Source organism: Canis lupus, chromosome 11 (genome assembly GCF_003254725.2).
Source record: "Canis lupus dingo isolate Sandy chromosome 11, ASM325472v2, whole genome shotgun sequence".
In the NCBI taxonomy this organism is placed as follows: domain Eukaryota; kingdom Metazoa; phylum Chordata; class Mammalia; order Carnivora; family Canidae; genus Canis; species Canis lupus.
Genome location: NC_064253.1, coordinates 48,482,999 through 48,506,957, shown reverse-complemented (window position 1 = coordinate 48,506,957; position 23,959 = coordinate 48,482,999). Strand labels below are relative to the sequence as shown.

Here is a 23,959-nt window from a genome sequence, read left to right as displayed (position 1 = left end):
AAGGTCAAGGAGTCAACGATTTCTTTGGAGTTTTCCAGCACAATAGGTAACATCTAAGGAGTGACCAGGTGGGACCACTGACTCACCAAGACCCCTGGCTCCAGGGGATAAGTGACTTAGGGAGAACATCTAAACCCTCGTCTTTGTTCCTGGATGTCTTAAGAGACCACAATCCTCAATAAAATCTCCAGACTCGAAGCAAGGACAAGACTCTCTCTCCTTTCCCTTCTGAGTCTCCCAGACAAACTGTCTGTATTTGCTTTCTCTATGTCTTCAATAAACTGCTCTCACTTCCTCTCAGCTTATGTTTGATTTCTATCCTGTTCAAAGCCAAAGACCCTGTTGGATGGTCCTGTGGGACTTCTTCTGGGTTCTTAGAGCCAGCCAGCCTGCACCAAAACCCATAATCTTGACTATGTATCACCTTAACTTCTTTATTTTTCTTCATAGCACTTAATATTCATCTCATGTAATATGCTTATTTATAAATTTTATCTGCACTAGTTTTAAGCTTCGTGAAGGAAGAGAGTGTCCTTCTTATTCACTATTCTATTTCCAGTGCTCACAATAGAGCTGGCATATAGCAGGTGCTCAATAAATATGTGTTGATTGAATGAATAGTATTTAGAAACTCTCATGGTAAAAAAAAGGGGGGGGGAAGAAAATAATGGTGTCAAGATGTTTAATCTTGAAATATAAATAAGATGAAACTCTATATGAAATGAAAAATGTTTTTTGATTTCTTGAAAATAGTGCTATATCATCATTTTGTGTTTTGCTTTAATACTCTTCAATTTATCTAATACCTTTGCTCTCTTTTTATGGCTTATCTTTGTTCAGCAGATGATCCCCCTAGGGTGTATCAGCAATTGGGAAAGCATGTGATTTTATCAGCTCACTCCCTATATTTGGCAATCTGAGACTTAGTCAAAGTGACCTTATTTATGTCTCTTTTTGCATATTGCTTATATAGTTTGCTACTTTTAAAATATATCTTTTTTATATTCTCCCTATTTCTTATTTTCTAAAGTAATGATAGATCATTTTTATATGGTGGATATTTAGCATTCCTTATAGTCTGCTTGGTAGATTTACTTTGATATCAGCATGGCATTTTTAATGTATTTTGAAATGCAGGATTCATGCTAAAAGGATTATGACAATGTTTTCTTTAATCTAGAGCAAACTAAAAAAAATAAATGTGAGGTGGAGAAAAAATATTGTGAGAAATTAAGAGGAAAGAAGCCCAACCTATTTGGAGCCAAATTCCAACAGACTCTTACCAACAATGGTAAGTCTGAAGAAAAGAGAAAATCAGCGAGCTGTAGGAGTTCTTGTTACTATGAAATTTCCCCAAGTTACATATCTCTCCAATGGGATAAATTCTCCTTTATTAGTTATCTAGTGCTTTGTGGCAGATCTTCCAAATATTAGTGTCTTAACCCAACTGTAATAATTTGATATATCTCACAGTTTCTCTGGGTCAGGAAAGGGACTTGACTGGGAAGTTTTGCCTCAGGGTCTCTCCTGAGGCTGCAAGCAGACACAGGCTGGGAAGGGCCACATGAAAGTTTTCTGAGAGCTGAAGAATCTGCTTTTAGGAGATGCTGTTGCAATGTTGGTGGATTGGTGGTCAGTATTACTCCAAGGCCTTTTCCTATGGGCCTCTATCTGGGGCTGCTTAAGTGTCCTCATATCATGTTAGGTTTCCCCCAGAGTGAGCAATCCAAAAAGCCAAAACAGAAACTGCAATGCCTTTTATGATCTAGCCTTGGAAATCACACTTCTACCATATCTATTGGTCACCAGACCCATACTGATTCAATGTAGAAAGAGACAGACACAAATATGAATTCAAAGAGGCAGTAATGGTTCGGGTCCACCTTGTGGGCTGATTTCCACAACTACTAAGCTTAAATCTATCTCTAGGCAGCATTAGAGAGACAGAAAAGAGAAATATATCTCCCTATTTGTGACTGCCCTCTTCATTAGCTCCCTTAGTAGTATTTTTTGGCTATCTGAATGAATAATCAAAATCGAAAACATCCAGCCCTACCATACCTTAGGGAGAATTCAAATGATGTTCAGACAGACATGAAGGAGACCTAAGTAGAATCTATGGAAAGTACTTTTTCTTTTTTTTTTTTTCATTTAAAAAATATATTTTTCACATGTCAAGCTTGGTAGAAGTGATCTGTTCTCATTTAAATATTGGAAAAGAGGAAAAATAAATAAAAGTAAATAACAGAATAGAACAATAATCATACTACATCTCCTTAGTCCATTTTCTCTTTTACTCTTTGAAATTATCCTTTTGTGCCTTCAGTCTCCTCAGATGATGATCTTGCCTCTGAGTTCTTCAGCAATTATACTAACTTCTAGAAGGTTAATTTTCCCATGTCTGCCCCACATCCTCTCCTCACTTCTGTTGTTAGGGGAGAATTGTCTGTGCTTTTGGCTGCCATCAGTTCTTCCCCTCATGTGCTATAGTGCATCTTTTCTCCCTCATGGAAACTTGGCCAACTGTGTCCTTTCTTTCCTCAGTTTTCAAAGTTTTTCTTTTTGGAGGGTCATCCCTGTCAGCCTAAGAACATGCTATTAATTTCCCCATTTTACATTATTTTTTTCTTGACCTCACAGACATCTCCAAATCTTGCTCTTTTCCCCTTTAAGAAAGCTTCTCAGAAGAGCTCTGTATACCTGTGGTCTCCAAGTCCTCCTTTCTCAGTCTTTCTTGGAGAAACTTCAATTGAGCTTTTACATGATTCCACTGAAATAGCTCTTGTCAAGGCTATCGTATAGCCATCATATTGCTATGTTCAAAGGTCAGTTCTAAGCCTTCTTCTTACCTGACTTATCAGTGGCACTTGACACAACCAATCACATGTCCTAGATCCTACTTCATCATGGTTTACTATGGTTAATTTCTTTCTCCAGTGGTTTTCTGCATCCACAATACACATCCAATGTTAGAGGCAGATAGGAAACTCTTTACAGACTAATGACTGTTGAAATGGCTACTCTTCTCCTTGGAGCTAATGGGATTCTTTTTGCTTTCTCCTATTACTTTTTTTTTTTCTGTATAGTTTTCAGTGCTACAAACTCTGTTTCTACTATACATTGTTGTGAAGAGATTGGGTAGATGAGGAAGAAGAAACAACATGCATTGAAGACGTGCAGCCATCATGCCAGGCAGAAAATGGAAGAGTGGATTGTGTGATTGAAAACCAAATGGAGAAAATGTTTTAAGAACAAGATATGATTGGTTGTGCATTTGTGAGTGTGTGTGTGTGTGTGTGTGTGAACTTTCAACTGTGGCGAGTAAGGTGGGTCAGTGCTCATCGCCCCTCATGTTGTTTAAAGGTCACCTGTACAAGTTTTACAGTAGGCAAACTGATAAAGACCTGCCTTAGCGGGCATGCTAAGTAACTATCACCTAGTTATTTACTCTACAGCTCTCAGTCATGTTTCAGTGTTATTTCAAAGATGAATAAGTACCAGTGTTATATTACTGAGAAAGCATAACAACAGGTCTTATGAAAAACACTTTAACATCTTGCACACAGACTGTCCATTATCTTTAGCAATGTAAATCCTCTCTGACATTCACATTAAATATTTGCATTATAATGCACTCTCTCGTTCCTCACTTTTATCCCTAATTCATAATTATGACCATTTTGTTTAGAAGAGGATTAGGATCATTAGTATTAGGAAACCATTCTTTCCTATTTAGAGTCAATGAATTCACTGGAGATTCTTGCCTGCATGATGATTACTTGATTAGGTACACCTGGAAAATCATAAAAGGAAAGAATCCAAACAAGAGAGACTCTTTACTTTTGCTGTTCAGGCTTGTGTAAGCATGGAAGATACGAGGGATACTGAGGCTTTAAACATTAAACCATTTATTTAAAACATATATCCAGGATACTTATTGACACTTGTGTTCCCACAGTAGGGACCAGAATCCTATTATATTTAAACTGGACAGAAGCCAAGGCTAGGGCAGCCACTGCGACTCAGTGGTTTAGCACCACCTTCAGGCCAGGGAGTGATCCTGGAGACCTGGGATTCAGTCCTATGTTGGGTTCCCTGCATGGAACCTGCTTCTCTCTCTGCCTGTTCTCTGCCTCTCTTTCTGTGTCTCTCATAAATAAATAAATAAATAAATAAATAAATAAATAAATAAATCTTAAAAAAAAAAGAAACTGAGGCTAAAAGAATAAGAGAGTAGTTTATATAATAATTTAAAATGCTTTGTGTATGGTGTAAGAGAACGATCCAGTTTCATTCTTCTGCATGTGGATGTCCAATTTTCCCAGCACCATTTATTGAAGAGACCGTCTTTTTTCCAGTGGATAGTCTTTCCTGCTTTGTCAAATATTAGTTGACCATAAAGTTGAGGGTCCACTTCTGGATCCTCTATTCTGTTCCATTGATCTATGTGTCTGTTTTTGTGCCAGTACCACACTGTCTCGATGACCACAGCTTTGTAGTACAACCGGAAATCTGGCATTGTGATGCCCCCAGCTACGGTTTTCTTTTTAATATTCCCCTGGCTATTCGGGGTCTTTTCTGATTCCACACAAACCTTAAGATAATTTGTTCCAACTCTCTGAAGAAAGTCCATGGTATTTTGATAGGGATTGCATTAAATGTGCAAATTGCCCTGGGTAACATTGACATTTTCACAATATTAGTTCTTCCAATCCATGAGCATGGAATATTTTTCCATCTCTTTGTGTGTTCCTCAATTTCTTTCAGAAGTGTTCTGTAGTTTTTAAGGTATAGATTTTTTATCTCTTTGGTTAGGTTTATTCCTAGGTATCTTATGCTTTTGGGTGCAATTGTAAACATTATATGGTCTCATTCATTTGGGGAATATAAAAAATAGTGAAAGGGAATAAAGGGGAAAGGAGAAAAAAATGAGTGGGAAATATCAGAAAGGGAGACAGAACATGAGAGACTCCTAACTCTGGGAAATGAACAAGGGGTGGTGGAAAGGGAGGTGGGCGGGGGAGGTGGGGGTGACTGGGTGACGGACACTGAGTGGGGCACTAGATGGGACGAGCACTGGGTGTTATCTATGTGTTGGCAAATTGTACTCCAATAAAAAAATTTTTAAATGCTAATTTTGGTGATAACCAACTGTTCAGATTTTCTTACCCAGAGAAAGAAGAATAGCATTGAAAATTTTACCTTTTCCATAGTAATATTCATTGAGAATTTTCTTTGTAACCAGGTACAGAAAGCTTAATCAATTGGAATATTGAGATGGCTAGTATGTATATCTACTAATTTTAGAGATTAATTAGGGTCTTGAAAGGTAGGAATTCAAAAGAAATGTCTTCCAAAAGCAAATAGAGAAAATAAGCTACTTAGCATATTTTAATTAATCAATATTTGAATAACATCTTTGGTCTCATAGGTGGAAGATATTTTCTAAGGGATATTATTTTCTTTTTTGTATATTTTTTATTGGAGTTTGATTTGGCAATATATAGTATAACACCCAGTGCTCACCCCGTCAAGTGCCCCTCTCAGTGCCCATCACCCACTCACCCCGACCCGCCGCCACATCCCCTTCCACTAACCCTTGGTCGTTTCCCAGAGTTAGGAGTCTCTCATGTGCTGTCCCTCTCTGATATTTCCCACTCATTTTCTCTCCTTTACTCTATAATCCCTTTCACTATTTTTTATATTCCCTGTATGAGTGAAACCATATAATGATTGTCCTTCTCCAATTGACTTACTTCACTTAGCATAATACCCTCCAGTTCTATCCATGTTGAACCTAATGGTGGGTATTTGTCATTTCTAATGGCTGAGTAATATTCCATTGTATACATAGACCACATCTTCTTTATCCATTCATCTTTCGATGGACACCGAGGCTCCTTCCACAGTTTGACTATTGGAGACATTGCTGCTATACACATTGGGGTGCAGGTGTCTCCGTCTTTCACTGCATCTGTATCTTTGGGGTAAATCCTCAGCAGTGCAATTGCTGGGTCATCTATTTATAACTCTTTGAAGAATCTCCACACAGTTTTTCAGAATAACTGCCCCAGTTCACATTCCCACCAACAGGGCAAGAGGCGTCCCCTTTCTCCACATCCTCTCCAACATTTGTTGTTTCCTGTCTTGTTAATTTTCCCCATTCTCACTGGTGTGAGGTGGCATCTCATTGTGGTTTTGATTTGTATTTCCCTGATGGCAAGGGATGCGGAGTATTTTCTCATGTGCTTGCTAGCCATGTGTATGTCTTATTTGGTGAAATGTCTGTTCATGTCCTCTGCCTATTTCATGATTGGATTGTTTGCTTCTTTGCTGTTAAGTTTAATAAGTTCTTTTGAGTTTCTCTTTGTGTATGGTGCAAGAGAATGGTCTAGTTTCCTTCTTCTGCACATGGATGTCCAATTTTCCCAGCACCATTTATTGAAAAGACTGTCCTTTTTCCAGTGGATAGTCTTTCCTGCTTTGTCGAATATTAGTTGACCATAGAGTTGAGGGCCCCGTTCTGGTTCTCTATTCTGTTCCATTGATCTGTGTCTGTTTTTGTGCCGGTACCACACTGTGCTGATGATCACAGCTTTGTAGTACAACTTGAAATCCGGCATTGTGATGCCCCTGGCTCTGGTTTTCTTTTTCAATATTTCTCTGGCTATTCGGGGTCTTTTCTCATTCCACACAAATCTTAAGATGATTTGTTCCAACTCTTTGAAGAAACTGCATGATATTTTGATAGGGATTGCATTAAATGTGTAAATTGCCCTGGGTAGCATTGACATTTTCACAATACTAATTCTTCCAACCCATGAGCATGGAATATTTTTCCATCTCTTTGTGTGTTCCTCAATTTCTTTCAGAAGTGTTCTGTAGGTTTTAGGGTAGAGATCCTTTACCTCTTTGGTTAGGTTTATTCCTAGGTATCTTATGCTTTTGGGTGCAATTGTAAATGGGATTGACTCCTTAGTTTCTCTTTATTCAGTCTCATTCTGAGTATATAGAAATACCATTTATTTCTGGGCATTCATTTTGTATCCTGCCACACTGCTGAATTGCTTTATGAGTTCTAGCAATATTGGGGTGGAGTCTTTGGGTTTTCTATGTACAGTATCATGTCATCTGTGAAGAGGGAGAGTTTGACTTCTTTCCAACTTGAATGCCTTTTATTTCTTTTTGTTGTCTGATAGTTGAGGCTATTCTAGTACTATATTGAATAGCAGTGGTGAAAGAGGACATCCCCCTGTCCTGTTCCTGATCCTAGTGGAAAGGTTCCCTGTGTTTCTGCATTGAGAATGATATTTGCTGTGGCCTTTTCATAGATGGCTTTTAAGATACTGAGGAATGTTCCCTCTATCCCTGCACTCTGAACAGTTTTGATAAGGAATGGATGCTATATTTTGTCAAATGCTTTTTCTGCATCTATTGAGAGGATCATATGGTTCTTGTTTTTTCTCTTGCTGATATGATCAATCACATTGATTGCTTTACAAGTGTTGAACCAGCCTTGCATCCCGGGGATAAATCCCACTTGGTCATGGTTAATAATCTTAATGTACTGTTGGATCCTATTGTCTGGTATCTTGTTAATACCATCAGGGATATTTTGATGAAAAAATTCATCAGGGATATTGGTCTATAATTCTTCTTTTTGGTGGTCTTTGTCTGGTTTTGGAGTCAAGGTGATGCTGGCCTCATAAAATGAGTTGCAAAGTATTCCATCCCTTTCTATCCTTCAGAACAGCTTTAGTAGAATAGGTATTGTTTCTTATTTAAATGTTTGATAGAATTCCCCTGGGAAGCCATCTGGCCCTGACTTTTGTGTCTTGGGAGGTTTTTGATGACTGCTTCAATTTCCTCCCTGGTTATTGGCCTGTTCAGATCTTCTATTTCTTTCTGTTCCAGGTTTGGTAATTTGTGGCTTTCTGGTAATGCATCCATTTCTTTTAGATTGCCTAATTTATTGGCATATAGCTGCTCCTAATATGCTTTTAGAATCATTTGCATTTCCTTGTTATTGGTTGTGATCTCTCCTTTTTCATTCAGGATTTTATTAATTTGAGTCTTTTACTTTTGTTTTTAATAAGGCTGGCTAATGGTTTATCTATCTTATTAATTCTTTCAAAGAACTAACTCGTGGTTTTTTTGATCTGTTCTAGAAGTTCTTCTGGTCTCTATTTCATTGAGTTCTGCTTGAATATTTATTAGCTTTCTTCTTCTGCTTAGTGTAGGTTTTATTTGCTGTTCTCCAGTTTCTTTAGGTGCAAGGTTAGCTTGTGTATTTGAGTTTTTTCAAGTTTTTTGAGGGATGCTTGTATTGCAATGTCTTTCCCTCTCAGGACTGCTTTTGCTGTATCCCAAATATTTTGAACGATTGTATCTTCATTCTCATTAGTTTCCATGAATCTTTTTAATTCTCCTCTAGTTTCTTGGTTGACCCTTTCATCTTTTAGCAGGATGGTCTTCCACCTCCATGTGTTTGAGATTCTTCCAAGTTTCTTCTTGTGATTGAGTTCTAATTTCCAAGCATTCTGGTCTGAAAATATGCAGGAGACAATCCCAATGTTTTGGTATCAATTAAGACCTGATTTGTGACCCAGAATATGGTCTATTCTGGAGAAAGTTCCATGTTCACTTGAGAAGAATGAGTATTTAGTTGCGTTCGGATGCAAAGTTCTGTATATATCTGTGAAATCTATCTGGTCCAGTGTATCATTTAAAGCCCATGTTTCTTTGGAGATGTTGTTCTTAGAATATCTGTCATTTGCAGAAAGTGCCATATTGAAGTCTCTTACTATTAGTGTATTATTACCTAAGTATGTCTTTACTGTGGTTATTAATTGATTGATATACTTGGCAGCTCCCACATTAGGGGCATAAATATTCATGATTGTTAGATCCTCTTTCTGGATAGATCCTTTATGTATGATATAGTGTCCCTCTTCATCTCTTACTACAGTCTTTGACATAAACTGTAATTGATCTGATATGAGGATGGCTACCCCAGCTTTCTTTTGAGGACCATTTGAATGGTAAATGATTCTCCAACCTTTCATTTTCAGGCTGGAGGTGTCCTTAGGTCTAAAAAGAGTCTCTCATAGACAGCAAATAGATGGGTCCTCTTTTTTATCCAGTCTGAAACCCTGCGTCTTTTGATGGGATCATTTAGCCCATTTATGTTCAGAGTTACTATTGAAAGATATGAATTTAGTGTCATATAATACCCATTCAGTCCCTGTTTTTGTGGATTGTTTCATTGGACTTCCTCTTTCTTTTACAGAGTCCTCCTTAATATTTCTTGCAGAGCTGGTTTGGTGGCCACATATTCTTTCAGTTTCTGCCCATCTTGGAAGCTTTTTATCTCTCCTTCTATTCTGAATGAGAGCCTTGTTGGGTATGGTATTCTTGGCTCCATGTTCTTCTCATTTAGGACCCTGTTATATATCCTGCCAGCCCTTTCTGGCCTGCCAGGTCTCTGTGGAGAGGTCTGCTGCTAATCTAATATTTCTCCCCATATAAGTTAGGGATCTCTTGTCTCTTGCTGCTTGAGGATTTTCTCTTTATCTTTGGAATTTGCAAGTTTATTAAATGTTGAAGTGTTGAACGTTTTTTATTGATTTTTTTGGGGGAAACCTCTCTATCTCCTGGACCTGAATGCCTGTTTCCCTTCCCAAATTAGGAAAGTTCTCAGCTATGATTTGTTCATATATGCTTTCTGGGCCTCTGTTCCTCTCAGCATCCTCTGGAACCCCAATTATACCTATATTTTTCTTCCTGAGGTTATCATTTATTTCCCTTAAGATTTCCTCATGGTATTTTCATTGTTTTTCTCTTTTTTTCCTCAGCTTCCTTCCTTGCCATCAGCTTGTCTTCTATGTCACTACTCTTTCTTCTCCCTCATTAACCCTCATCATTAGGACCTCCAGTTTGGATTGCATCTCATTTAATTGATTTTTATTTTTGGCCCAATTAGATCTACATTCTGCAGTCATGAGGTCTCCTGAATCTTTTATGCTTTTTTCCAGAGCCACCAGTAGCTTTATAATTGTGCTTCTGAATTGGCTTTCTGACATCGAATTGTAATCTAAATTCTGTAACTCTGTGGCAGAGAGTACTGTTTCTGATTGTTTCTTTTGTAATGAGTTCTTCCTTCTAGTCATTTTGCTCAGTGCAGAATGGCTGTATGAGTGGGCTGAGTCAAGAATATCAACCACAATCTAAGTAAATTTCTCCCTAGATGATTCTGACAAGGTCAGAGACCAGAAACTGAAAACAAAGATCAGAACAAAATGAAACAAAAGGACCACTGAAGTGAAAAACAAAGTTTAAAACAAAGCAGTAAAGAATAAAAAGCCAAGAACCTCAAAGAAGAAGGAAAAGGAAAAGAAAAAAGAAAAAAAGAGAAAAATGCAAACGTAAAGAGGAAAAGAAAAAAGAAAAAAAGGAGAAGAGAAAAAGGGACTTAGAGATAGTGGTGGTGACGAAGGTGTAGTGAAGGGAGAAGGTAGTCTACCTGTGGGTTCTCAAGGGTGATCCTTTTGGTTCTAGTATATTAAGTTCTGTATGTTAGAAGATGCTCAGTCCCAAATTTATATAAACCAGATATACTTGTTGAGGGCCTCACCATTGACCACCAAAACATAAATGAGATTTAAAAAAGGGGGCAGAATGGGAATGAAGAGAGACTATAATCTCACAGAATGAACCAGCACTGACCACTTGGTTCTGGATGCCTACTGGTCATGTTTTAGGAAGTATTAACTTCTACCATTGTAGAACAAAATGAGGCAGAGAAAACAAAAAACACAAATACAAAAATCAAATCTTGCATATCTCTCAGAATTAAGTTGAGTATGTTGAAGGGAATCTAGAAGTGGAATATATATCCAGGACCTGTAATTTTAGAAATATGAAAGTCAAAAAAGAGAGAGAGAAGGAGAGAGAAGCAGGATCCATGCGGCAGCCCAGACACGGGACCCTACCCTGGGACTCCAGGATGGCACCCAGGGCCAAAGGCAGGCGCTAAACCGCTGAGCAACTCAGGGAGCAGGGATCCCTGGTGTTCAGGATGGTTTGAAAGTTATCTATGTAAGTTGTGGGCCCGGGTGACATGGGGACCCTACTCCTCCGCTAGCTTGCCCTGCCTCTCTCTAAGGGATATTAAGGCATAATAATGTTATGAAAAAAGTGATAAAGGCACTGTCTGTATAATCTCTTTCCATAATTGGTGCCATTTGTGCTTTGATGTACACTTTTGAGAGTCAAAGACTGCTATCTCTGTAGGGATATTTTTTATTTTATTTTTTTTAAATTTTATTTATTTATGACAGTCACAGAGAGAGAGAGGCACAGAGACACAGGCAGAGGGAGAAGCAGGCTCTATGCACCGGGAGCCTGATGTGGGATTCGATCCCGGGTCTCCAGGATCACCCCCTGGGCCAAAGGCAGGTGCCAAACCGCTGCGCCACCCAGGGATCCCTGTAGGGTTATTTTTTAATATAAATGTCATCATGCATGCTAGTCATAGTTATTTATGAGATCACCTATTGGGGATTATTTTTAAGTACAGCATTATATTATAAGTAATGTTTTTAATCTATGGTGTTGAATATAAATCGGTTCTGCTGAAAGTTGAAAGGACCCTATTAATTTCTATAATGAAAAGTAGAATCCTGTCTGTATTCATTTTTGGGGTCTCATTTCTCTATCAAATGGCAATAATAAATATTGGAACTAATATTGCTTCAAATATTATATAGAACAAGATAAGTTTGTCAAGTGAATGATTAAAATTATTTGAACTAAAATAAACATTTAAATCTAGTATTATTTGGGGATTTCAGGCAGGTTAGGTAGGGGAAATTGGCTAGCAACTAGTATGACTAATGATAATCAGCTTGTACCTACTGGCAAGGATGTAGGTAGTGAGTTGAAAAATAGTACAATAAAAACATAAAGCTTATTAATTTATGTAACAAATTTATTATATAATGAGGTTTTAGGAGACAGTTACTTCAGATTTTGTTTTAGAGCACCATAGTTAAGGTAGGAAAGCAATTTTAAAAATTTATATGGAATGAGAATTTTGAAATTTAAAAAAGAAACATGCATATATCTATCAGTCTTAGAAGAAGTGCTAAGCATTTAGTTTTAATAAAGTATATAAATAAATAAAAAAGATATAATGCCCACTGAACATTTTAGTGAAGTTATTATATGAGATAAATTAAAAGACTTATAAGGGATATTATGAATGTGACTGAGAGATTTGTATTGATAGGGGTATTAGGTAATTATGGTATAACCCATAATCTAAAGTGTCAAAGTTATTTGTTTTGTGCTTATACTAATTTTACTCTTACAAGTCTTTTTTATAATTCATTTGTAGGCTAAATCTATGACTACTAGCTTTTATTTTATTTTTATTTATTTTATTTATTTCATTTTTTTACTTTATTTATAGGTTGATATACTGGGAAATCCAAGGCAGTGTTAGTAACAATAAAATTAGGGGGTCAAACAGTAACTCTTTTATTGATATGGGAAGCATTTTGTTGTAAACTACAGGTGGACAGTTCTGGATTTTCAAATCCAAATTCACACGCTCTTAATTCTTTTGGATATAGGCTGTAGTTGCAGTAATCAGAGTGTGACATTACTAATTATTGAAGTGAATAATGTTAAATGTCGTGATACTAATAGATTAATTGCTTTTCACTGGGATTAAAGCAAAACTGAGATTCAGAGTTTGTCATACTAAGAATAGGATCAGTATCAATACATTACTTATAAAGATACTGAGAGCAATTATAAGGGTCAGTTTCAAAACTGAAATGATCATATGTGAAGTAAAGCTTTATTTGGCATATAAAACATGATTGAGGAATATTTTGCCAGTAATTACACATTTTCTATGAAATCCATTTTTATAAGTAGTCATGAGTCATAGATGCTGTCAGAATTAGTGTATAGTGTTTCATAATAATTCTAATATAAACATCTAGAATGATGTTGATAAGTAGTTTGCAATATTTTTAAAAATACATTTCCTTTAGACTGTGGGACTTCAGGTGATAGATACCCCAGCAGCTAAAGATATAAAAATATTAAGACATGATATACATACTGGGTTTAGCATTGCTATAAAGAAAATTATCATTAAGACAAGGGCAATGATAATCAATTATAATCAGTTATAAATCTAAACTTCTAATAAAAACCTCACTGATTAAGGTCAGCCTGAATTAACTGTCTCTCTTATTAGTTGTGTCTACTATTCTAGTTTAAAACCAAGTAGTCAATACATTGATCACTTTGTGACTTGCTGAGTATAGTCAAAAGTAGATAAGTTTCTGTAAAATGGCTAAGAATAAGCTTTATTTAGCAAATATAAGGGCAGAAGATAATTCAATTTACCAAGCTGGGAGGTTTAACTTATATACTGAATCACACATTCCAAGAAGCAGCTAAATAAAACCTTGTCTGGGCTCCTTCTGCCTCTTTTCCCAAAAGTTAGAAGTAGATCAAAGCCAGTTATTTTGGGAAGGTATTTGCTAATGTAAAGAGCGTGTGTGTGTGTGTGTGTGTGTGTGTGTAGTTATTACTACCTATAACAGAATAATTGTCATTGTGACCTTGTGTGGAATTTTTGCTGTGCTCACCCAGCTCCAGTTAGAGGGCACACTCTGAGCTTAACTATCTACACAGCTAAGCTTCATACAGACAAATGGTAGTTTAAGGTTTAATGCTATTAGTGGATATGCTCTTAATGTGGATGTTCAGACTGTTTAATAAGGTCAGGAGGATAATAGATGTGATAACCTATATTAGTATTGATAAAGTTAGAAGTCGAAGTTGTTATTTGATATATTATTTTATGACATCTGCAAGTGGCTGAAGTCCATATGACCTACGATCTTTGATTCTTTTTGAAATTCAATGTGATTCAAAATTTTTTGGTTAAGCATTAAGAAGACTAAGGCTAATAGGGGTAATTAGTAATTGCAAAGTAATTTAGTAACATGATTGTTGAAATAAAAAAATTGAGCCCTCTAAAACAAAGTTTTAAATTTATGCTACTACTGGATTCTATCAATCAATGAGCCCAATTAGTATAGAAGGATTTTAATAATCTCTTATATTCAAATATGTATCTATTTGATATTAATCCTTTTTGTTAAATAGACCTTATTTCTCAAGTCCTTTCATACTATGAGATATCTTTATATTAAGAGAAACCAAAAGCAACTGCTCTGATTTGATTTCAGGCCACACAGAATTTTAATGATGTTAAAATTCTTTAGTAGAGGTTACGTCTCTAGGATGTCTGAATACAACAATAAAATCATAAATTTTAACATCAGTTTGACCTCTAAAATAGGATTTCATTGTTTCCACTTGAGAAATCCATTCTATTGATAAAAATTTTGGTGCAACTAATGATGGTTATGTATTTTGAGTGATTATATTTGATCATTCACTGGCTTTTCTATGCTCTGAGATTACTCAAAATAATTCAGATAATGATTCCTTTAGTTTTGTAGATAACTAGTTTTCATATTCAATTAATACACTTCAGTTTTATGGGTTCTTTTAGCCAATAAATGAAGGTTGAATGCTCATTTACTTTAACTTCTTTTAATTATTCCTTATTGCATTTATATTTCAGATTAACAGTATATTAAATTAATATGTTAAAAAGTTTTTTCTATCATTTTCTATCAATGGCTCATCCATTTTTGATAAGGGATTATGCAAAGCAGTATTTATTACTGCAGTACTTTTTTCTCTGCATATATAGGTTAATCCAATATGGTATTAAGAGATAGTTTGCTTAAAGGTATTTAGTTATGGTTGAGCTGGAATGCATTTGTAATTGGTGCTGCCCTTAAGCCAATTATAATTTTACAAGTAATTACTCTTGAGGAAGGTTTTATCCTATTTCAAATGATCTCTACATCTTCTGATTAGCATTTAATTTATATTAGGATTGATTCCTCTTAAGGTAAATTCAAACTTAAACTTAAATTTGGCTTTGGATAACAAACTGTCACCTGGCTATGTTTTTTTTTTTGTTGTTGTTTTTTTAATCTCTAACTGTATATCCTTCTCATTATTTCTTCATAGAGATTTTTTTCCTCATTAACTGCTTACAAGTAGCTCCTACATTGTTTTTGTTTAAAGTTAAAGTTCTTTTTGTTTATTATGTTCTAGTTAATTCATATGCCAAAGAGTAAGATTTTATCTTTTCTTTTTTTGGGGGAGGAGGGTTTGAACCTTTAGAACTCAGGAACACTGTGCCTTTGGTGTGTTACTGGGTCAAGGGTTGGGGATACAGGGCAGCACCAGCAAACAAAGATCCACAGGATCACAGGATGAAAACTGGTAAAGGGCCTGTTTAAGTCTGGGTGCCTTCCTCACTCAGCAGCATGTTGGGGACCCTGTTGCTGTAGGGGAACAGATGTCCAGACTCTGGGCATTGCAAGGTGCCCTCTGACACATCCACCTCCAGCAGCAGTGGTGGATCTTCAGAAATTCTTCATCATGTTCAAACCCCTCAACCCACCCTTTGGGCACCTCAACCAGAAGAAAGATTATCGGCCCCCTCCAGAAGCGTTCTAGATAACACCTTGGGTGTCACGTGACAGAACTTGAGGTCGAACTGCACAGGGTTGATGCGGACCTTGGGGGCCTAGAGGCACGTGGGGTTGGGGTGAGAAGCCACAGAGCCCCACTCCAGGCTCCGGCGTGCTTAGTAGGTGGTGCAGGAGCAACTTAGTGTCTCCACTATGTGCTCAGTCAGGGGGAAGGAGAAGGCCAGACTTCCGTCTGCCTTATCTCCTGGTAGTTCTACTTACTGTGTTATTGTATTAATCATGTATCATATTAACCTTTGAATTACCGAGTTATCATATTAAATTTTAGACTAATATTAGTTATTTTAATCTATCCATTTTATGTTTGGAGTTTTGTTTGAGGAAAGTGAGCTATATGCACATTTCAAGGCCTGATTATATTGGGATTTTTTGTTGTTAATTTACTTTTAACTTCTTGGTTTCCCAAAGGTTCTATTAATGGACTCTGAAAAATGTAGCTCATTCCATATATACTGATCTAACATTGTTATGGTAATTATTGTTATTATTACATAACTCTTGAAAGTTTACTGAAAAAGCACTATACTGGTTAAATTAACAAGTGATCATGAAGATTTATGGATTATAGAACAGGATTCTTTGGAGAAGTTTAAAGTATTACAAAATATTTTGGATAATTTTTAAGATTCATGTATTTATCTGAAAGAGAAAGAGAGTGCAAGTGGGGGGGAGGAACAGAGGGAGAGGGAGAGAAAAACTTAGGCTCCATGCCCAGCACAGAGCCAACATGGGGCTTGACCTCGGGACCCTGAGATCAGTATTTTGGATTTTAAGCTACTGCTAGTAGTACACTGGTGAACTTTATGTATATTGTTATTTTATAATATGTGTGTGTTTATAAATAAATAAAACATTGTGTGTTCTAATGCATTTATTAGATCCAGTTCTTAAAATTCATGGAGATATTTTGTATAGTTCCAAAATACTAGTCCAAAATATAGTCCAATATAGTACATGATATTAACATATCTTTAGAGAATTTGATTTCAAAGTCAAAATTAGTTTTTCTAATCTTATTCATGGAATAGTTTAATTGGGAAAATCATTTCCCTTTGAAATATATCTTTGAGGGGTGCCTGGGTGGCTCAGTAGGTTAAGTGTCTGCCTTTGGCTGGGTCACAATCCCAGGGTTCTAGGGTCAGGCCCCCACATTGAGCTCCCTGCTCAGCAGGGTGTCTGCTTTTCCCTCTCCCACTCCCCTTGCTTGTGCTCTCTCTCTCTGTGTCAAAAAAAAAATTAAATAAATAGATAAATAAATAATCTTTAAAATACTTCTTCAAAAAAGACACATGAATAAACACAAGTTGATATTGTTAACTGTATTATAAAACACTCTGAAATCCAAACAAATAACTTTTAGATTCGTTAGTTGCATATCTATCCCTTGTAAAATGAGAACCTCTATGCTGTTGGTGTATTATTTTTTCAAGCTGTTAGCCTTGAATAGAACACTCTTATTTTCATTTTGAAACTGGGAAGAAAAATAAGATGGCTTGCAAACGGATTAGGGAATAGACACTTTATGTTAGTTAATTTTATATAGTTTATTTAAAAAAAAACAATGTTAATTCATGTATGCATCCTTCTGTATTTTAACCCATACACACATGCACATGAGAGCAAGAAAAGAATCCTGAGAAGTAGGAGGAAGTCCTGGAAAGAGGGCAATTGAAGTTTTTCAAGCTTTCAGAAATTCTTCTGTCAAGACTCATTAACTAGGAATGGCACCTGTCTTTCAGAGGCCTGTGCAGTGTGGGGTAAAGGAGGGTGTCAAACTCTGTGTGGTGGTGACAAAGTGGAAGATGACCCTAGCAGCTCGCTGGGGCTGACAACTTGGCAGTACTGTTCCACATTAAAACTAAACAGCTTTTAAGAATAGAATCAATCCTTAGAGAAGATCACTCTGTGACTGCTATAGAGTAAGACAGAAAAAAGAATATTTTTGCAACTACAAATGTAACTAAGCAGCCTCTTCTTCATGAAAACACACATGACTCCTGTTTCTTTACCAGTAATGAGTCTAGCTTGATGTTGAATTCCCTGCCTCCAAGATAAAAAAAAATATATGAAGATACTCAGTCATTGATTTCGCTGTGTGGTCTGACAGATCCCACTATGAATCATTCACTTCTCTAAATCCTACTTAGCATCACTGGCAGGTGTCCAAATACTATAATAAGCTCCTCCTAACTCCCTTTTATAGAGACACTTCAGTGTTCCTCTGATGTGCGTTCTCCTGTCCTGCAAGAAGCAAAATAACCTCAAATGTGTTTGGTGAGAGATATGTGGTGATCATTGGTCGGTAGGCTTTGACAGTCATGACAAGAGATGATCCTATGCTGGAATGAGATCATAAAGGCATACTAGAATGCCTAATGCCAAGAAAATGGCCCTTCATCTTGTCTGCCATGGATGGTTGCTGGAAGATGTAATACACAAGAGGAGCATTTTAGAATTACTTAAAACATCATTTTGGTGGGAGTTTGGAAGATAGATTGGTATAGGGACAAAACCGAAAAGAAATAATTTGGGTTGCAGTTTTAGCAATCTGGACAAGAGGGGATGAGGATTATAATTAAAGACATCTAGTGTGAATATAAAGAAGTAGACAGAGAGGAAAAGTGCAGGGCTCGGTAACAAATTCTAGTGATATACTGAAAAGCAGTGTGGAAGCAACAGCTTTGAGGAGGCTTCAACGATTTGTGGAGTAGGAGTTCCTTGTGAGATTATAGTTTTATAGTCCAGGAAGCAACTTGATTCTTTGATCTGAACCTCAGCAGAGATATTTGGATTGGAATACAGATTTGGTTGCTACCAGCAGGGAGATGATAATTACAGCCATTTAATTTTTACAGGACATTCAGTTATATCCTACACTAAATGAACCCTGAAGGCTCTGCTATACTAGCATTTGCTGTTTCCTTCTAGTGACTGATTGATGCATTCAATTGTAAAACACCAAGTAAAATTGAGTTGGGTAATTTGTACCCGCTTTAAAAAGGCAAGTAAACTAGATGCAGGCAACTCATAAATATAGTTTGGCTGTGAAGTAGGATAATAAGCATTCTCTCCAGTTTATGAATCCAGATTGTCAAGCATGAAAGACTTTAGGGATAGCATTGCTCAGCTAATTGCTCAGGTCCAGTCAAACCCATGACAATAGAGGGGAATCAGATGAATAGATGCATAAGTGGAGGATTTCCCTTGAAAGTAGTCTAGTCCTTCCTTTTCCAGGGGAGAATACATATAGGAATGAACGATAGCACTAGTAGTAGGGAGGAGAAGCTTGGTAATCCATAGAGGATTTTCAGTAATTATTCACCATGTCCACATTCATTCTAATCTAAAGGATTTTTTCAGACAGCCAAAATCTTTTTTAAAAATTTTATTTATTTATATTTGAGAGAGAGAGAATATGACCGTGAGTGGGGGGGAGGGGTGGACAGAATCTTTAAGCAGACTCCCCACTGAGTGCTGGATCCCACAACCCATAAGATCATGCCCTGACCTGAAATCAAAAGTTGAACACTCAACTGACTGAGTCACCAGGTGCCCCCAGACAGCCAAAATCTTGAGGGGCATTTGGATCCTTACAATCCTAACGTTCTTAGTCCATGATTAGGCAAAGCCTTTATAAAACAGGGTTTTGTTTTCCCCCCAGTAGTTATAGAATATCAGGGTTTATTGTTTGATTCCACTCTTATCATTGTGATTAATTTTTCAGTCACAACTTTGGAAGATCTGATAGAGTATGTTATAAATAACAATACTGGGGGCACCTGAGTGGCTCAGTCAGTTAAGTATCTACCTTAGGCTCACTCAGGTCATGATCCCTGGGTCCTGGGATTAAGCCCCACCTGCATCACATCAGACTCCCGGCTCACTGGGGTGTCTGCTTCTCCCTCTCCTTTTGCCCCTCCCCCAAGGTCATGTGCTCCCTCTCTCTCTCTCAAATAAATAAAAACTTAAAAAAAATACTGGACATGCATGCAGTAGACACTATTACATACTCACATGTATTATCAAATTGAATTGTCATTACAATCTCATGAGTTAGTTAATAATTTCATCCTAATTTTAAGGTTTAAACAACTGAGAATTGGGGGGAAAAGTCTTTATAATGTAATTAATAGGTAATGGAATTATTTCCATATATAGAGCTCTTAAGTATTACAATTACATAGTAGAAAAGAATTGCATAGTCTTCTGATGAGGAAAAAAAAATCACTTACCTAATCACTATATTGTTTGTTTCATAGCAATATTCTTCATGATTTGCTTCTATTTTTTTGATTGGTTACAAAATATAATCACTGTCTGCCAAATTTTATATTGGATATAAATTAATCTCTAACATTTATATAATGTGTTCAATTTTTCACCAACTACAAAATATAATCATATTCTCCTTCTAATCTTCTCTTAAAATGGGAAAGTTCTTACTTTTTAAAATCACTCTAAGTATTTTCTTTTTAACAACAAAAAGCTCTAACAGATATACTGACTTTTTCCTTTTCTGCTGTTTATTTGGTTTTAACTTCTATTTCTTTTTTTTTAATTTTTTAATTTATTTTTGATAGTCACATAGAGAGAGAGAGAGAGAGAGAGAGAGGCAGAGACATAGGCAGAGGGAGAAGAAGGCTCCATGCACCGGGAGCCCGACGTGGGATTCTATCCTGGGTCTCCAGGATCGCACCCTGGGCCAAAGGCAGGCGCTAAACCGCTGCGCCACCCAGGGATCCCTTAACTTCTATTTCTGAGGAGAGTTCTCCTTGATCTGTCACCCCCCACCCTACTTTTCCTTTTGATATCCTGCCTGTGAACTTTGGTGTGCTGTTTAAAACATAGTTTCTTGGATTCCACATTACATAAACTGAATCAGAGGTCTCTAGGCCTATAAAGCTCAAGGATTTTTATTAAGGGTTTTAAATAAGTGTTACTCATTCTATAGTTTGACAACCATAGCTTTAGTCACTGATGATTGGATGTAATTTTCTAGATTTTTTTTTTTTACCCTGCTGCTAATCTTTTAACTACATGATTAAAATACAAAATGTGAAATTTCCTCTGTAATTGCAAATAGTACATTATCACTTCACTCTCCTTATAATATTACAATTTATTTTTAGTATAATCATATATTTAAAACTCAAGTGTGAAAAGTTGCATTTTATTGAACATATGATTAAGTGTTGGAATTTGCAAACATGAATTAACACTTTTTAAGAACAGTGAAGACTCAAAGTCATGAACACAGAGAATAAAAGTTTAATTATGAAAGGATGAAGGAGAAGAGACCAGGAAGTTCTTACCATATTATAGGAAAAGGTTAGTTTTCTTTATTTCATAGCTAGCACAGCTGAAAGGGAAAACAGGTTATACAATTATAAGAGGTAAAGGCATCATGATTCAGTTTATCCATTACCTTAGAAGAAAAAATTTAAATAATTGGTCTTGCCACTTTCAAAACTAATGTAAACATAAAATTACTTAGAGTAAATAAAATAAACGTAAAAGATATACTGGTGGGGCACCTGGATGGTTCAGTCCATTAGGTGGCCAACTTGATTTTAGCTCAGATCATGATCTCAGGGTCATGAGGCTGAACCTCAAGTTGGGTTCTATGCTCAGCAAGGAGTCTGCTCCAGATTCTCTCCCTCTTTCTGCCCCTTCTGTGCTTGAGCACTCTCTCTCTCTCTCTCTCAAAACTGAAAAAAATATATATATATAGTGATTTTATATTATGGTTATGTAAGGGAATGGAAGGTACATAGGGGTAATAAGGCCAGAGGGTGAATCCAGAGAAGAAAATAAGAGGACAAACATAGGGAGGTTTATGAATTAACAATCATGGCAAATTAACAAGGTTTATGTATTAGTAGGGAAACACTACAGGGGAAAGGATGCAAGCATCTTCTTAGACTGCTTGCTAATTGCTGTGCCATATCTATTTCCTCCTCTTTCCTTAGGAGCAGATCCTGAATATTACTTGGGTGCTCAGTATTTCCAGCTAAGTGATGACACTTTCCATCCTTAGTGACTAGATATGCTTTTGAGACCAAATCTGAACCAATATGACATAAAGAAATCATAGATGGTGGCTAATAGTGTTGACCTAGCTTGGAGAAGCACTCTATATCCTTCTACTCCTCTATCCTGCTGTCTGGATTCAGATGTGGTGGATGGAGCCCCAGAAGCTCTCTTGTACCATGAAGCACACTTGAGCACAGATGCCAAGCTTGGGCGTGGCAGCAGAATGATAGGACAAACTCTGCCTCCTTCATGATGCTCACACCAACCCTGAACTACTCACACCTGGAATTTTTAAATAAGAGAGAAATTCTGCCTTTATTAGGCCTCTGTAGCTCTGTTTGTTAGTTATCTAAAACTGAAACTAATTTGAACTGAACAAAAGCTAGTCATCAAACAGAAGAAATATATATTTCACTTTTCCCCCATCTTTTCTACAATTGATTTTAATAGAACCAAAATCTTAGCCCTGACTTTGGCTTTAAACTCATTTGTCTGGAAATTCCTCTAGCAATAGAGAAAAAGACATCATACATACTCATATTCAGGGAAAGCTATTCTGTATTGAAGAGTCTAGACCAAGACTTGAAGAAGGATGACACTTCAGAGTTTCTTCTTGCCAGTAAATAATGTTATTGCTCGGTATAATTAATGAAGTCACTGATCAATATCTTTCATTCCTTCAACAAACCATTGCTGACTCATATATCCAGTAGAGGTTGGCTTGAGGATACCAGACACCATCGCCCTGGTGCTAGATCCAGCTCTTCTTCATTACACTTTCCAAGCAACTTCTTTATAATTCACTCCTATCAGTCTAAACTTTACTTTTTATGTCCTGAAATTGGTATTTCAGAAAAAAGCAATGAGGAAAGATCCTGGAGCAATGTAACACAGTCCTCAGTTTTAATAATTTGGATAATATGTATGTCTGAGAATGAGTTATGTGAATTTTTTATTGATATGTTGTGGGTAGATTGAGTTGATCTATATTTGGCAAAAGAGGAATTGACTAAAGGTCAATTCTTATATGTCCCTCAGACTAGAGTGAAGGGCTATAGAACCAGCTCTTTTTTTTCCTGTCGGTCATTTCCACAATTGCAGTTTATTTTGTTTTGTATGATTTTGTGTTGGCTGAAACTTAAATAATTCATAGTTATGGGATAATGTTTTGCTTCTGATTGATGTATCTAATTTTCCCAAGTCTGTTAATATGATCACTAGAAGATGTCATTAAAAGAAATGGTGGACAAATATTTTGTTTGTGTAACCCTAATACTAAAAACATTTATAGGACAATCTAATTGAAAACAAATTTTTCAACGAAATAGAAAAAGTATTAAAATAACAAGAGATAGCCATATATGAAAGTTACATAAATAAAAGGCCCTACTATAAATATACTATTCAAATGGGAATCAAGTGTATATAGTGGCTTTATTCACAATTAACCCAGGAAAATAGGCACCCACACATTTACCATGATTTTAAGAAACACAAAATTGTTCCTTTACCAGCTAAATTATGTCTGAAATTAAAAATAGAATTAAATAGCAGAGCATCCCCTCAGCACAAAGGATTGAACTCCTGCTTTTACCTTTACTTTCTCCCAATACTCACTGCAATTGCTACAGTAAAGACAAGATGCACAGGGAGCAAGAGAATGAGAGATGGTGTGACTGCATTATATTTGTGGAAGAGGGAAAACAGAAAGATGAATGTTCGGTGATTTAAAAGAGCAGGGAACTTTGAAATCTAAACAAATGGTCAGGGGAGTGCAGGAAACAGATGATTCACATACCCAACCATGGAAAGCTCAGATATAAGAGGCAACAGGGATCTCCATAAATGGAAATTCAGGCAGAGAAGATTTTTAAAAAATTGTATAAAATGCTTTTTGTTACCCGATTCCTTTCCATATATGGCAGAGCTGGTAACTACTCTTGCTCACTGCGAGCAGAAAGAAAGTTCACTCTATCAGTAGTCAAACTGGAAGGAATCTGGACTCTGAGATATTAGCCACAGATGATAAAAGGGGTATTAAGTGAAATTCAATATGCTGAACTGTGAGATTCATCAGTCTATTTGCACAGTTACCTAGCACTGCCAGGCTTAAAATCCCTAATTAGGAGTGTGAAACTTTCATTTCTAGATAAAAGCCTACATAGATAATATTCTTTTTTTTTTTTTTAAAAAAAAGATAATATTCTTAAAGATACAGGTAGGAGGAGTTCCCCCATCAAAATATGTAGACTGAAGCTAGA

General features: G+C 36.4%; 1 pseudogene; it reads right to left on the bottom strand.

Annotated features, from left to right (window-relative positions):
- Window positions 1-15,406: 15,406 nt before the first annotated feature.
- Window positions 15,407-22,439, bottom strand: LOC112649713 (multifunctional methyltransferase subunit TRM112-like protein; annotated as a pseudogene).
- Between the last annotated feature and the right edge of the window lie 1,520 nt (window positions 22,440-23,959).